Source organism: Haliaeetus albicilla, chromosome 8 (assembly GCF_947461875.1).
Source record: "Haliaeetus albicilla chromosome 8, bHalAlb1.1, whole genome shotgun sequence".
Taxonomy (NCBI): domain Eukaryota; kingdom Metazoa; phylum Chordata; class Aves; order Accipitriformes; family Accipitridae; genus Haliaeetus; species Haliaeetus albicilla.
The window spans coordinates 30,161,083-30,177,978 of NC_091490.1; positions in this window are offsets into that span (position 1 = coordinate 30,161,083).

The window sequence follows — 16,896 nt, forward strand, 5'->3', positions numbered from 1 at the left end:
ACAGCAACTTAATTGCCTCATGACTTTTGACTGAAAGGGATTTATTTTTCTTTCTTTTTTAAAGGTACTCCTTTGTGTTTTGGATACAATTGCCCAGAATAACCTGATACTACAGACAGATAAATTCAGTCTAATATCATACAAGTATTCTTTCCCTTAAAATTTGCATGCTGTGTAGGATGCTATAGTTAGGGGTGAACAAATTTCCTGACCTTAAAGAGAAGACTGCCTGTGCCTGAGGGCAGCCATAGCAACAAGAGGTCATATTTGATTTGATGGGCTCCAGCAATTCCTCTGTTGATTCTTGCTGCTCTGCAGTTTCAACTATATGCTCACAGGAGCACATAGTAGAGCCCTAGAGCCACTGCTTTCTTAGGCCCTGCAATGCTTTATCCTAGTTAAAGGTTCCAAAGCAGACCAAGTGGGGAAGGTGGGTTCAGAAGAAGTTTGGCAAAGACAAGTCCATGGGTAGTTGATGCTCTAAGGTCGATTGTGGATTTTGGAACTTTCTTGGCTTTTGCAATAATAACGTCCTTAAAGTGTTATGCAGGAGGAAGGAGTCCAAAAAAGTTCTGTCATCTCATGAGAGGACAAAATAATCCATTACAACTGCAAAAAACATTTTTTAACTGAGAAAGGCTAGTTATATAGTTAATATTCATTCAACTAATTCCATCTCCAGCATCTTTTATTAGTATTAATGAGTATTTTTAATAATTGTAGATAAACAAGCAGCTATAAGTTTGGTTTTAGCCTACAACTAAAAATTTCAGTCAGTTTCATGCCCTGAAGATGGTTCACTTGTGTCTCTGTTCATGGTTACTGGGGAAATGAATTTCACAAGGCAGAAAAAGAAACAGCATCTTCTGAGAAGCAAGTATGTCTCCAGGACGGACGAGAACTGGAATTGTCAGTAATCGCCTTTCAGCCTCAGGGTGTATCAGACAGGTAGTGGTATAAAGATGATACAGGGTAAACCTTATTTTCCAAGTCATATTGTGCTGTCTATACTCTGAAAAAAAAATTGTCATTAACTATCCATTTGATCAAATAGAATTGGGAAAGTGACTTCTTAAATCTCACTGCCTCCATGCTTCTGATTGAATGAAAACAGGAATGAAACAACCTAATGTTCTCAGAGTGCTGACAGAGTTATATGTGGCACTATCCAATAACAATAATATAGATAGAAAGAAGTAGTTGCAGAGAAGTGATACAGGGTTTGGATATGCTGGAATCACTGAAAGAGAAATGGAAGAGAGAAGGTTGCAAGAAGTAGGTATGGAACATGGTCTTTGATCAGGGGGCTAAGCTTAGCAGCCTTTACAGTAGCTAATATTACATTGTGGGGAGGTAGGTTTTTCTGAGATAAGTTCTTAAACCAAGCAGTGAACCTTCTTTGTTCATTTTGGAAATTCCCTATATATTTTTTTTTAAAATAAAGGATGGTCTTTTGAATATACTCCAAATAAGCAATAACTTCATTTCTACCAACCAAGAAAAAGAAAAGGATCCATGTTGTTCACAGCATGTGTATGGGGAATAGTCAAGCCTGAATCATTTTATAGCTTCTGTGAATTATTCACTTTCTAAAAACTGTGGTTACCATAGCTAAGATTCCCAAAATAAAGTATTTTTAAATTTAGTACTCATGGAGTAAAGTGTCACATATCAGATCAAACTGTCAGGTACATCGAGTTATAAAACATGTTGAGATGGAAGATGACAACTTGATGCAGGCTGACTTTTTTGGAAACTGTTTTAAGGAATACATGTTTATTATAAATGTTAAGGAATGATCTGGGGCTAGGTACAAGAATTAAGAACTGTAAGCTATGTTGAACACTCGCTTCAGAAATTAAAGTCCTGGTTAAATGCACTCTTCCCTGACAGCTCTGTCTCATGTACTGCTTATTTCAACACCTGACTTCCATTAAATTAGAGTTTTCTTGGCTGGAATTTGTCATCATTAATGTTTTTACACAGAATTTTTATAATATACATAATAATTTTACTGCAATAATGTATTTCTTTTGTTTTGTATTGCATTTAAATACAAACTAGAAGAATTTCCACCTAGTCTGAACTAATTTCCTCAAAAAAAAAAAGAGAGTCTTACATACTGATGCATGATAGGGGAAATCAAATGTGTTGGACTTCAGGACTCAGAGGATTCCTCCTCTTTATTTGCTGCTGTTCCCATTTCTAGGTCAAGCCAATAGCAAGGCTGAGCATGTAGTCCCACTACTCCCAAATAAACAGCCTGCACTTAAGAGCTTTTCTTCCATTGACCCCATATATGGGGTGTATTTGGCAACTAATTGTATTTTGATAGGGGGGGCCACTAGGAGGGATCTCTGTGCAGAGAGGCCAGGGGCTGTCCTGAGCTGGACAGAGCCACTTCCAGCTGGCTCTGCAAAGGTCCCACCACAGCCACAGCTGAACCCATCGGTGTTGCTGGAGGCGCCTCCAGGAAAAGATATTTAAGAAAGGTCAAAAATGCTGGACAGGCAGAGGACTGAGGAAAAAAACTGTGAGAAACAACCCTGCAATACCTAGGTGAGAGAAGAAAGAAGGAGGGAGGTGCTGCAGGTACCCGAGCAGAGATTCCCCTGCAGCCCATGGAAAGACCATGGTGGAGCAGATATCCACGCTGCAGCCCATGGAGGACACCACGTGGGAACAGGTGGATATTTCCTGCAGGAACTGTGGCTGTGGATGACTTGTGCTGGAGCAGGTTTATCCTGAAGGACTACAGCCCATGAAGAGCCCACACTTAGAGCAGGGGAAAAGTGGGAGGAAGAAGGCCACTTATTTAGCCACTTACTGTGGCTAAATTGTGGCTACTCAATTCAGTATGCTCTTTAGCTTTAGAAAACATTTTAAGAACCTTTGTCATTCTGTCCTGAGGGCACTCGCAGCCACACCTGCCCCCCTTCATGAGCCCAGAATCCCAAGTCATCCCTCCTGGGACCTCAGTCTCAGCCCAGTGACACTGTAGGATGTTCACCTCTAGCCCCACCACTGCTGTGCTCTACTGGGCCCTGCTGAGCCGGGCCCAACCCATGGGCCAATACCGCATCCCATCTGTGTCCCCATGGCGATGCCCAATGCCTGGGGCTGGGGCTGGCCCACCCCCCTCCCCCCAGCTGCCCTGTTCCCTGACTGGGGTGGTGGGACCAGCCCTGGCCAGATGGCCCCATGGGATTCTCCTTACTGCCAGCCCTGAGGGTCTGCTGGCCCCAGCTGTGTCCTAGCACACAACTAACCTCAATGTATTTTACCTTCTTTTACAGAGTGAACATGTGATGTCCCACATCACTTTTTAAGACACTAAATCACTTAAGTATAAAACCCCCCACCAATAATATTCTCATATTGTCTCAAACCTGTATGTGATATGATAATTATTTTTAACTTGGGAAGCAACTGTCGATTAAGCTCTTAACGATTTAAATGGCAAGATGTTGAAGACCAGATTTTCAGTATTCAATAGTTCTTAAGCTAAAGAAATACCAAATATATCCAGATCTCCAAATAAAAAGCAGAAAACCTTGCTGTTTCTTACTCATGGGATTGAGAGATTATTTTTATATTGTCATAGATTAATGAGCAATAAGTTTAATCATTATTGTTAACCTACCCTAGATCAATGCTGCAAGTTGCATCCAAGGAACTCACAGCTTTGTGAGAAATGAAAAATATTTTGTGTGTAGAAGACAAAATAAGGAATTTTCCTTTTTTTTTTTTTTTACCTGAAAAGATAGAATGATTACAAAAAAAGGTTCATGACCAGCAAAACTAAAAAGCCTAAAGTTTTTCTGTAGTTGTGTTTATTCTCTGAATTAGCAAGTTCTGAAGACATTCTGAAGCTTATTCTGTTGTTGGAATGCTTATGGAGAGCACACCCAGGATTCCATCCTCTAATAACCATCCCTTTTTCACTCACCATTTGGTGAGCTGTAAAAGCTCTATCACTATGAAACACCTAGTTGAAACTACTTGAAAGATTTTTTTGGGTGAGATGCAGAGTCACATACACAATATGATGATATTCATTTTGGTTTCTTCAGATGTTCAGGAGGAAAAAACAAAGAAAACTGGCTTCAAACTCTTATTTACCTGCAACTGTCCTGGTCATATTTTATCTCCCACATAGTACTAATACTTAATGGCCATGAGACCAATCAGAAGTGCACATAAAAAGTTTGTCTCTACTGTTGTCAGAAAGTGATCACGCTGTGATAGTAAAATCTTATACTAACACCAGTTTAATATCTTGTGAAAATCCTAGGTGTAAGGATTGTGCCCTGTTTCTGAGTCATGGAACCATTTCCTCTTACAGGAGATTATTGCTGTGCAAAAAATCACACATTATTTTTCTGTTGTACAGTTACAGTTCTTGTATCACCTTAGGCTTCTTAAAATACGTTCTTCTCCATTTCCTTGTCTACCCATAATGTGTCCTCTAATCCTGACATTATTTTCATTGACAGTTTTGAAGAAATAATTTGATTGTCTTTGATAAAACTGAAAAAGATAAGAATGAGACATGTGGAAATGTAGGGGGAAAAAAAGCCCCAAAACCTTTTCCACGATCACCAGTTTAAGGTCATGTATTGGGTTTATGTGGCAAGGTTTTGGTAGCAGGCATGGCTTCTGTGAGAAAAAACCAGTTCCAGCCATCTCCATCAGACCCACCACTGGCCAGCTGAGCTGGTGGTGCCTCTGTGATAACACCCCTTTAAGAAAGGGTAAAAAAACCTGAGTAGCAGCTGTGAGAAAATGTGGGAGAAACAGTCCTGCAGCCACCAAGAAGGAGAGGGAGGAGGTGCTCCAGGCAGTGGAGCCTGCAGCCTGTGATGAAGACCATGGTGAGGCAGGTTGCCCCTCTACAGCCCATGGAGGTCCACGGTGGAGCAGATATCCACACTGCAGCTCGTGGAGGACCCCACTCCACAGCAGGTGGAGATGCACTGAAGGAAGCTGCAGCCTGTGGAGAGGAGTCCATGCAGGAGCAGGTTTTCTGGCAGGACCTGTGACCCATGGGGGACCCATGTTGGAGCATTCCATTCCTGAAGGACTGTACCCTGTGGAGGGGATCCACACTGGAGCAGTTCTTGAAGAACTTTGGCCCATGGGAAGGACCAACATTGAAGTTCATGAACGACTGTATCCCATGGGAGGGGCCCCATGCTGGAGCAGGAGAACAGTGTGAGGAGGAAGGAGTGGCAGAGAAGGAATTGTTATGGACTAACCACAACCCCCATTCCTCAACCCTATGCTGCTCGGGGACTGGAGGGCAGGAGGTAGAAGACTCAGGAGTGAAGTTAAGCCTGGGAAGAAGGAGGGAGTAAGGGAGAATGTGGTTTAAGCTGTTTTTTTGGGGTTTTTTTTGTTTGTTTGTTTGTTTTTGTTTTTGTTTTTTATTTCTGGGTATCCTACTCCGTTATTAATTGGCAATAAATTAATTTAATCTTCCCCAATTTGAACCTGGTTTGCCCATGATGGTAATTGGTGAGTGATCTCCCTGTCCTTATCTAGACCCACAAGGTTTTTATCATATCTTCTGCCCCTGTCTTGCTGAGGAGGGGGAATGAGACAGTGGCTTGGTGGGCACCTGGCAGACAGCCAAGGTTAACCCACCTCAGGTTATATTAACAAGTCAGTTTTTATTGCTTAAAAAAAAAAAACAGGACAAACCCAAAACCCCAACAACCTTCAGGCATCTGAAATAAGAGGCCATCTATTTGAAAAAGTACATAGATATTTGTGTTTAGTATCCCATCATGTAGAATATAACTTCTAAGTTCCAAAATCAAAACATTGACATATTTAAAAAACCATTTTTTGGCAGTCTGAGATTTGAAGCAAACATTTCATCTGTGAAATTGTGTTACTCAGACAATAACAGTCAACAGCCTTTAATGATTCATAAGCTCTGTTCCTTTATGGCAATTGGAAGTATCTTACATTATGTCAAGTTATTTTAATGTGAAAAGTAATAGAGACTACTAAACCTGAGCAAATAAAAAAATTAAAATATTTAAATTATAGTATCTGTAAGCACCTGATATCTCCAGCAACAAAGATAGCACAAGCTTTATACACCTATCACTTCAATTATTGATGAAATAATTTCTGGTAGTAAATAAAAATTATAATCCATTTCTAAACATTATATTTGTTCCTAAAGGCTTTGTAAAATGCTAGGTTTTTAATGTGAAGAGAAGGATTAACTTAAAGAGAAAATGTCCAGTGGAAATTGAGTCTTTTTTTGGTGCATAATAATTCCCTTAGATTGGTTGTTGCAAATTTAGTAAGAAGTTGTGAGTGATATGACTAAAAATGAAAATTATTGGGGTTGTGTAATTCTTCTGTGTAATTCTTTGCAACAGCTTTCTCCTCATCCTCTGGTAAATCTTAATTACAAGTCTGGGGCAATGCAGACAATCTCAAGTGGCGCTATCTAGGAGTCAATGTCTCACAACATACACAGCTTTGCTTTGCTACTTGGAACAGGTTCCCAGGCTGAATTCTTTCATTTTTTGTGGTTGGGGTTTTTTTTAACTAGACATGCCCCATTGGCTTTATTGCTTGCCCATCGTCTCGGAGGATCTGTGAAACAGTCAGCTTTTCAAAGCAATGAAAGTTTTATTGGCCAGAAGGAACACAACATTTGAAAAGGTTTGTGAAAATACCCCTACATTTCTCAGTCAGCCAGTCTTTTCAAGCAGGTCCAGCTTATTTCCAAGATAGAAGTACTAATTTTCTGACATTTCTGTATGCTGTCTTTGCCCTGCCAGTGTCCTCTCTGTTTTGCTTCTGGCAAATACTCACATCTGGCTGTGCTCACACTGACTGGGGAGCGCTGGGGCACACCGCAACCTTTCTCACTTGTCAAACACTCTGCTTGGGATCTTCCTGGAGAGTAACATGAGATTTAGATGCACAGGCCAGAAAGGGCTATGGTAACAAGTGAGAGATCTGGACTAGTGATGCAGGTGGGATGCACACTCAGATCTGGGAAAGGGGAATCACCTTCAGGCCATGCATAAGCTTCATTCTTCTCTCCTGGTCAGAAACTAGGGATGGGAAACCCTCTTTGGTCTTTGGTTGGGATTCCTCTTCGAAGAACTGGATTACAGCAAGCCAGACATGAAGGAGCCTACCTGAGATTTTGCCTCTTAATGTCGTCTTTTACCTTGTTTCTTTAAGGTATCTTACCTTTGTCCTTCTTGTTTGCTATCCTCGTAACAGTCTCCTTAGGACTAATTTCTCATTAGCATGCAGGTCAATTTTGTTTAAAAAGTCTGAAGGGCATGAGAGTCACATTTATACCTCTGATCAGTCTGGTCCTAGCACAACTATTTCCTGTCCCATTTGACCTGGACTGGAAGGGGTCAGCTCAGCCTTTTATTTTCTGGTGGGACCCAGTAACATCATTTATTCAGAATATCCTGGGAGATCCTGAAGATCAATATTGCTCCCAAACCCCATTAATTCTAGCTGATATCCAACAACCTGTCAAAGATAACCCGCTACCTCCTGAACTAGATAGTTAGTTTATTGGCACTGGAATTATTTTTCTCTAAGGGCTCTAGCTTCATTGAACGCTTCTAGATGTCAATAAATACATCAATAATAATTCATAACAGAAACTCTTTTCACACATAGCTCTGCCATCTTGTCAAACCCTGATTGCTGCTGTGTAAATTTCAGGAAAATAGAGTCTGGTGCCTACTTTTAGTAGTTCTAATACAGATTCATATATATATATACACACACACACACATATTTTAAAGAAAACCAATATCTTGACATTATCCTTTTAACCTTACTTATTCAATGCCTCACCATGTCTTGGTGTCTTGGAAAAAGATGTTATCTCGTTTGACTACAATATATTGTTTATAATTTATTTATTTATATTTATTATTATTATTATTTATATTATAAAAAATAATCCTATTCATACGGAATTTCTTACAGACTTTTCTTTCCTCTGTATTTTTTTTTAAATTTGTTTTTCTATAGAAACCATAGAGCTTAAAAAACAAAAAAAAACCCCAACACTGTAGGGACATTCTTTGACAGGAAGTAAAATAACATCAGTAAAAAAGGAGTTCCTTAAGTTTCAATCTAATAAGTGTAACGGTATGCTACATAAGAATACTAGAATAGATAAACATAAATTCTAAAGCTGGTTGCACCAGCCTTGAAAATGTGTAATTAAGGTAAAGAAAGTCCAGGGAATGATCTCTAAGGAAATAAAAATAATGAATGAAAGAAGAAACTATTTCTCTGCAGCACATTATTCCACAATAATTAGCATTTTTTATCTCTGCATGTATTTCTCCAATTAGCTACCTGAAAACTGAGGTCTAAGTTAATTGATTCTGTTATACTTGTGTAAATCTCAGCTAATTCCATGTGCTTCAGAAAAGCTGCTCTGATATAGCTGATAGCAGGATCTGGTCATCTATATGGACTGCTTTGATCATTCTAAGCTGCTCATTTATAAATGTACAGTAACTAATACAAAGTAATACAAGCATTTCTCTGCAAAACGGGGAAAATCAAACATTTCCTATCTTACTGTGTGTAAAATATCATCTAAGCATTATAATATATATAGGTACATATAATAAAGTGGAAGAATAAATTTTGTTTTGGAAGTTTGTCCTTAAGCCAGATCACATTATCAGAACTGACTTTTTGTTAAGGCTGAACATACATAAGCAATTGCAGCAGCCTGCCACCTAACTTAATAGCAGGTGATTGAAAATGTTAAAAGTACTACAGTAAAGCACATGTCAATAGTTCGACGGACTGATAAGGTTTTGCTATTCCAGTGTTTATTTTGTATAGCAGACTGAGACAAATATAGAACATGGCATAACATAGGAACAATGTATGACTGACAATGGTATTAATAGCAAAACTTACCAGAGAATATTATTGAAAAGGATGTTTTCTTAACCTCCATCAACATAATAAAATTGAACTTGTCTTCAGCTGATACAAATCATTGATTTCATTTCTTGAAATTCAGTAATATGATCTATCTCTACTGAGAATGTATCTTTTTTCTGTTTTGGATAGAAGTGCCACTTTGATGTGATATTTCTGATCTTTCAGAATCTTTAGAGATATTTTTGTATAAAGCATACAATTGTAAATTGGAAAAATCTGCTGGTATTTGTGTTTTTCTTCTCCGACTATGGACTACTTTAAGAGAGCTCAACAACATGCAGTTTTGAAAATAGCTAGGCTATGTTATTCTGTGATAAAATACCTTTGGAAGAATATGTTGAAGGGTTTTGCCTTTCAAGTATTCCTCTTATATAATTAGCTCAAAAAAGAAAACACACATGAAAACATAAAAAAAAATAAATCCATAAAACCTGAGTTCAGTGCATACAAATTACTCTGCTGCCTTTCTTTTTGACAGAAATATATCTCAGATTTCTACAATGAAGGTTAGTGCTTAAAGCTATTGGACTCAATGGGGATTAAACCTGTCTCTAACAGTTCTAGAGACAGCTTAAGGGTTTTTAGCAGTGCAGATAAAATTAAATGTTACAGTGGCAATGGCAACCAAGTGGGTTGAAAGCATGATGGTGAAATATTCAGCTTCCAGTTAGTATGGATTTGGAAGGCAATGTGACAATTGGGACTGAGATGGATGGTAAGGAACAGTAAAGGAGGAGACACTGGGCCTTTATGGAATAGAAATTGGGGTCTTGTTTTCTTTCCCACTCCTCTTTCTTGCAGTACTACTCTTGTCCAGAGCTTACCTGTAAAGATGCCTCCTTTCTGGACACCCTAACCAACAGCAGAATTAGTTTAGAACACTGGGGTTTACCATAGATGTGATTTTGGGGCCAGATTTAGTAATAATCACATGTAATTTTAAAGCTGTTCTTCAACATCTTGTTATACAGATGTCTTTTGATGACATACGTTCTTGCTATGTAAGACTGAACCAGTTACACAAAACCACTTTTTAAATTAGTATTATTTCCATTTTAAAGGGAAAAGCACAGTTGCTAGTGTTTATTTCAGACAAATATATTATAGACATCAAAAAATGAAGAGCTGTCAAACTAAAAATCTGAATGAGAATTTTCTTTTAAATGATAGCTTGCATATTATATTAAAACAGACAAAAAAAATTTCCTGAAGATTGTTTAGAAAATAAACAGAACAAAAACTAAACACAAATAATGCTTCCTTCATAAAAATATCTGTCAGGTTACAAAATATTACAGCTGGCAGGAAGCCATACATTTATGGACTGTTGATGTAATTTGGTTCTGACCATAAATAACAGGGGTTGGTTTGTTACTTTGAAACTGCTAAAGCAACAGAAAGCTTCAAAATTCAGAAATATCTTCAACTGCATTCCTGACATTCTTACTGAAGTAAACATTATAGGCCATTTTATGATCTTACTTTACTGGAGCCAATATCTGCCTTATATATTGATTTTGTTAAGGAGCTGTGGTGTTTCAGAAGGTACATTGTATGGAGCTCTTAAACATGGAGACACACAAAATTATGGCCAATTACTTTGCTTGTTCTGTGGGAAGCTTAAGCTTATCATTGACAAAATGTATGTTTGCTGCTGTGTTTTTTTAACTTTATTTTTATTTTAATGGAAGACAGCCTCAAGAAAAAAATGGTTCCTTTACCTGAGATCAGTTCTAGTAAAGCCTATAAAAATCTCTTAAAAACCCAGATTAAATTCTCAGAGCTCACTAGTGTCAGTGAACTCTTACCTATGGTTAGGGTGGGCTCATCAAAGACAACTTTTCCACTACTGCTTGCAGCTGGAAGTGGTTGGTCTGTTAAAAAGCATGAAGGTCACTTCTCATAAAGGTCAAAGAAGAGGTCCAGCTATAAGGAAGGAGTTCAACATGTTTTTTTCTCCTATTTTTTAACAGTTCAGAAACAGTTTTATTTAACAGTTTTAACTTTGTGACATACAAATCTTTCAAACTTCTAAAACTCAGGTATCTAGATTGCAAGCTCAGGTATGCAGCATGCCAGGCAGATCTCTTGGAACAAGACTCTCACATGGCTAATATACAATGCCTAATATGTTCATGTAACAGCATAATGTAATATTTTCCCTTTCTGTATAGGGAGAAGGAAAAAACAAATGTTATCTGCTTTCCTAAGGCACACTCTGAAGGAGCTTAGCAGATTTTTGCTGTTCTCAATGAGGAAATGGTCCTTTGACACAGTGCATTAAAAATTAACAGCCCTGTTAATTTGAGACCTGGTGCTTAAGATAAAACTGGGATTCAAAGCATGGCCCTCAGAACATGTTTGCTGAATATCATGCTGACATCTGTTCCTTTTGTCAAAGTCTGTTATACTTGGTCTTTCAACGTGAAAACTTCATGAATTAACTATACTTTTGAGTTTAGCCTGTAGAAAAAAAAGAACCACACAAAAAAACACCCAAACCACACCTCTCTTCATTCCACAGAAATTAAAATATTGATCTGTCAAAGGACAGAATTTATTTGCTGAATGTTAAATACATTCACAAAATGCATATATGCACATTTTCTAGGCCAAATGCTATATTTTTAATTCCTTTTTTTTTACATGTACTAAATCAGGGTTTTCCAGCAACAATCAAAACTGAACTGAGCAGCCTACCTAAGCCAGGTGATGTCTGTGATGTTTGGGGAGGCTTATATCATCCCTTGGGAAGAAGAAATGTTTTGTGGATACAAGATCTTTCCTAATCCAAGCTGACACGTGGGATCTCAGTCCTTGGAGGTCTTCATGGCTCTAAAAGATGAGGCCCTAAGTGACCTGTGCTAGCTCTGGAGCTGGCTTTGTTTGGAACAGGAAGTTGGAGTAGAGAGATCCTCCTGAGGTCTCTGCCAACCTCATTTATTTTAGAATTCTGTAATTATTTTTTAGTAGTTTTAGAAATTAAGACAGTATTCCTGCCCACCACTTGTGAGGATTCTTAGGGTTTTTTTCCAATTCCTCTTTTTACAAGTCTGCGGGCATTAATGGTCTGAATATTCGTTTGATAAAAGTCAGCCAACTTTATTGATGCTGGTGATAGAAAGCATAAGCTGATTTCCACCAGCTGATGATTTGACCTTTGTTTTTTGATACAAAGGTCTCCTTTCACATTTGGGACATGATCGTTGAGTTAAAGAGTGGGCTGTTTTTATACACTGTAAGTGACAGTACAGTCACTATGTCAGTCAGATGGATTGCATGCAACCTCCCTATATAGGTTAAATGCAAAATAAATGCATACAAATCCATTCCCTATTGTTATTTTCCAATGCATAAAGAATGCCCCATTTTTTTACAAAGTTCTTAGCAATTTGCTGCTTATGGTAGAAATATCAGGTCATCATTATTCACTTCTGTCATTTGGATTTTCACCAAGGTAGCTGTATTATATCATGTTCAGCTATAAACCCTAAAGGTACCTTTCTTCCTCCAGCTTCCACTGTCTCCATGTGTTTAATTGGGGCACAGTACTCCTGCTGTAAAAGCAAGAACAAGAGGTAATTTCACCCCAGCTTACTTCTTTATTTTTTTTTATTCACTTCATTGAATTATGTGAAAGGAAGAGCACACTGGAAGTGTGAACTGTATAGAAACAATTATGCCTAACCCACCTGGCTGAAATAACAACTTGATCTTTGTAATAATTATACTTTTTATATTTGTTAGAAACCAATATGTAAGGAGTAGCTGCTGTAACACATTCCAGAGCTAACCAGAATTGTAGGTATGAATAAGCTCATTTTACATTTATTTTGCACTTCACCAAACTTTGGATGAAACAGGTTTCTATCAGGTTATATATGTGTACAGAGATCCTCCCTGGAAAGCTTCTTTTAGCCCCTCTCAAAGTCTGATTCATTTTTTCCATGCTGTATTTATTTATCTCATTGTTTTGCTTGGTGAGCATCCAACTTGATGTTCAGCTGCAGCTGTGTCCTCAGTTCCACATCCCCCCAAACCCTATATCTCCACTCAATGGTAATGCAGCACTGTATTTCAACTGCACAAGGCCATTAATATAGGAATTATTTGTCAATGCTTGCAGAAATGATATGGCAACATGACCACCTAAACACGCACCTTGCTAAAATCATGCTCATGAATTGAAGATCAAGATGCCTTTTTCGATTGTGGTTTTCAAAGACATTGTTTGTTACTTAAAGCATCCATGGCCATTCTAAAATGAATACCTGAAACTATTCCCAGCCATCTGTAATAGCAGTTCATGAACCTAGAAAACATCAGAAAGGCTTCAATTTTATTTAATTATTTTTTCCCATAACCCTTTTCCCACATTACATAGTTTGAGGCAAAGAAATTAAAATAATATAAAGGAGGAAAACTAGACTTCCTTTTTTATCTTTATTTTTCTGGTTTGATGGAGGAGAATTTATGAGATAGTGAAAATAGAAAGTGGCAGGAAGAATTTTTCACCTTCCATTACTTAAAGTGTTTTATTTTTATTTTTTTTCCTAATATGAGAGGTGAAGAGGGGAAGCAGCCTAAATTGACCTAGGAATCAAAAATAAATTTCCTACTGCTCTGTGAAAGGTAGTTATAAAAAAAAACAGCATGCAATTTGGTTAATGACAGCCCACCCTCAAAGGTGACATTTCCTTCTGCAAAAATCAATTGTTAGAAACACATAATTTATTTAAACTTGTGTGTCAAAAGATTTCAACTACCCCACCCCCTGTTCAATCCAGAAAGATATAATTTTACAGATGGAATTATTTAGTGGTCAGTTAGTCTGAGGAAGCTTAAAGAAAAAATTTAACTCCAAACTAGAACACTTCATGCTTGCCTCATTTAATGCATCAGTGTAGAATCATACAGTTTTCTATCAGACATTTTATTTCCATTTCATTGCTTGTGCAATGGTTTCTTAAAATGGCTTCTTGCAGGAGCTGATGTCACTATCTTCCTGTGTATGAAGTGTTGTGCTGAGTGAGATTATGTTAAACACAGAGGTAGGAAAGCAAATAATAAGCAAGTTGAATATTCTTCAGGAGAAAGTGATAAAAACACAGTCTTCTGTCACATGCAAATTCGTATGGGTCTATCACACGAGTTGTCTGTATATATACAAAATAAAGAGCAAATAGGAGGTAATATGTCTTTTATCGTATACAGGAACCATTGACTTTGTTTTCCTATTCTTATTGAAGAGAAAACCTTTTGGTTTGCATTTAATGGTTATGTTTCTGAGAATAGCCCCTATCTATGTGAGTTTCCAATGTAAAAAGGGGCATTCAACAGTCTGAAGCAATTTTTAAGGAAGTACACAACTGACTGATATTAATCTTAACTTCACTGAATTTACCATTTCACTCAAGCTTCTGCAGTATCTACGGAAAATTAAATCAGATTGAAATATGAAGCACAAGGCATTAATATTGAGGAAGTGTCTGTATTTCTTTTATTCTCTAATACAACCTTTCTGCTAAAACTAGGTTTATGTGATAATAACCTTTCTAATACATCTCACACAAAATAAGAAAAAAGCTTGAAAGCAAACTGGGAATTTTTACTGTTCTTAAAACTGGGTTCCATTTTAAGCCTATAGTCTTTTTAAAATTGATGGCACAATATACTTTCATCTTCAAGCATCCTTAATTATAGTCAGAAGAAATGGAGATTGAATGTATTCTGCATAAACAAGGCAAATAGAGGACAAATTTAGGAGTATATTAATACTACAATTAAATTTACACTATTATAAATAAATCATGCCAATTTATCTTTAATTGCTTTGAAGTAAAATATGAGAGTATGTAGAAGTTTTATGCTCACAGTTTAGATGGTTTACTTTTTACCATATCAGCTATTAATTTGTCCTGAAGCTGCTGAGTAGCATCAAGTGGTATGTCAAAATCAAAATACAAAATTTATTTTAAACAATACTTCACCACAAAAAAAGTAAGATGAAAAAGAATGACGAATGTACAGTAACTTCTAGACTGTGGCTTGAGTTAACTTTCTTGACATGGTTTTGAAAAGCAAATCAAATCTATACGCTATTGTAATTGCAGTAATCTCTGAAAAAAATGGAATTCTGGAAGAAAAAAGGACTCTGGGTAAACCCATATATGCTGTGGCAGTGGCCTTGCTACTGCCCTGCCCACTGACCTTAACTATGATGACATGGCAATGAACAGAGGTTCAATCAGTCTCCCATGTCCTGAATATGTAATGGTAGTGGAATCTGGTTCTCCATTTGATGCAGTATTGTAAGGCAAAACTAAAAAGAATCTAGTTATAGTTGAACATATTTAGAGCTAAGAAACTGTTTCTATCCCTCCAGAGAAATTAATGTCATTACTAAATCCAAGGTAACATTCAAAGGCAATCTAATAAAACACAATGACTTTCTGAGTGTGAGGGGGTTTTGTCATAGTGGCACACACATGAAGATCTTTTTTGGAGAGTTGCATTATTAAGACTTTGGATCATCTTTAGTTATGCCAAGTAAATTCATAAACCATAACTAGACATTATGCTATCTGCATATGTTACATATACCGTAGCACAACTAGTTAGGCAATGGTTTAGTGATGAGAATGTCTGAAAATCAAACTTACAGATGAAGAGCTCTCATAGCTCACTGTTTTCCAGGATAAAAGGTGAAAATTTTGTACCTCACTGATAAATTAACCATTTACCATTTGGGGGGTCTAAGGCTCCATATGGTCTTACAGATGACTTGCAAAACCATCATATCTTAATCTTGTTATCATGACAAAACTGAATATTCTCTGTCCTGTACCTCAGACCAGTATCACATATGGACTGGTTCAGAGGGGAAACAATGAATTATTTATCTGGCATATTTTTTGAACTGCCATGTGTGTTTGAAGCCGTTGGAAAGTCTGAAGTGGCATAAGTAGCTCTGCAGGAGATGGATTGGTAGGCAGAATGTAAGCGAAGCTGCCCAAATTACATCATGAGTTTAATTTATTGCTAGGTACTGATTTATTGCATGATTTTCACCAGAACTGGCAGAAAATCAGGAGGGAAACTGGTTAGCATGAATCATTATCTAGTGAAGAAAAGACAAATTCAAAGCCTCTCTTTCAATCCTGGTCTCTTGATCAAAGTGTGGAGTACAGAATAACTGAAATTCTACCTGAGTATCTGGGTCTCCTTCCTATTAAAAAACAAGCAAACAAACAAACAAACAAAAAACAACTAAGAAATGGAGGAATGGATTTAGCAAAAAATTGCATCTTGTCCTCAAGAGGAGTAACACAGTAAGGAGTAGCATAATTAAGACTCACACCTGAATCCTGAACTTCAGGAAGTGTTCACTAGCTCCCAGTTTAGATATAGGCTAAGGGAATCTTGCAGGGCCAGATTTTAGTAGCTCCAGCTAATGAGGTAACAAGCCATTTTATCAGATTTGTCCAATGTGTTTAAACAATATAGTAGGTTGTTATGACACTTGGTGAACCAAAAGGGTACTTACATAAAGTCTAATTACAAAGGCTAAAAACCCCCTGCATTATAAATTCAGCTTTCACATGAAAAGACAAGACATTTTCACACATAGAAAGGCAAGAGAAAGTTTTTCTGTAGATTATTAGTGAAGACTGTACTTAGTATTCTCTTTTTTTTTCTTGAAAATGTGCTAAGTTTACTGCAGGAAATTTTTTGTTTCACCCAGTTAGGGGAATGTCAATAGTCACCTTCCAACACTTTTTACTGGAAAAGCTACATGAACTTCATTAATTTTACAAATTAGGAAAGCAAATTAGTTTCATCTATTTGCAAGACACGCAAAGCCCTTTCCACCCACTCTTGAAGGGGCCTTTTACCCTTTAGGGTTCTAGCTTTCATATG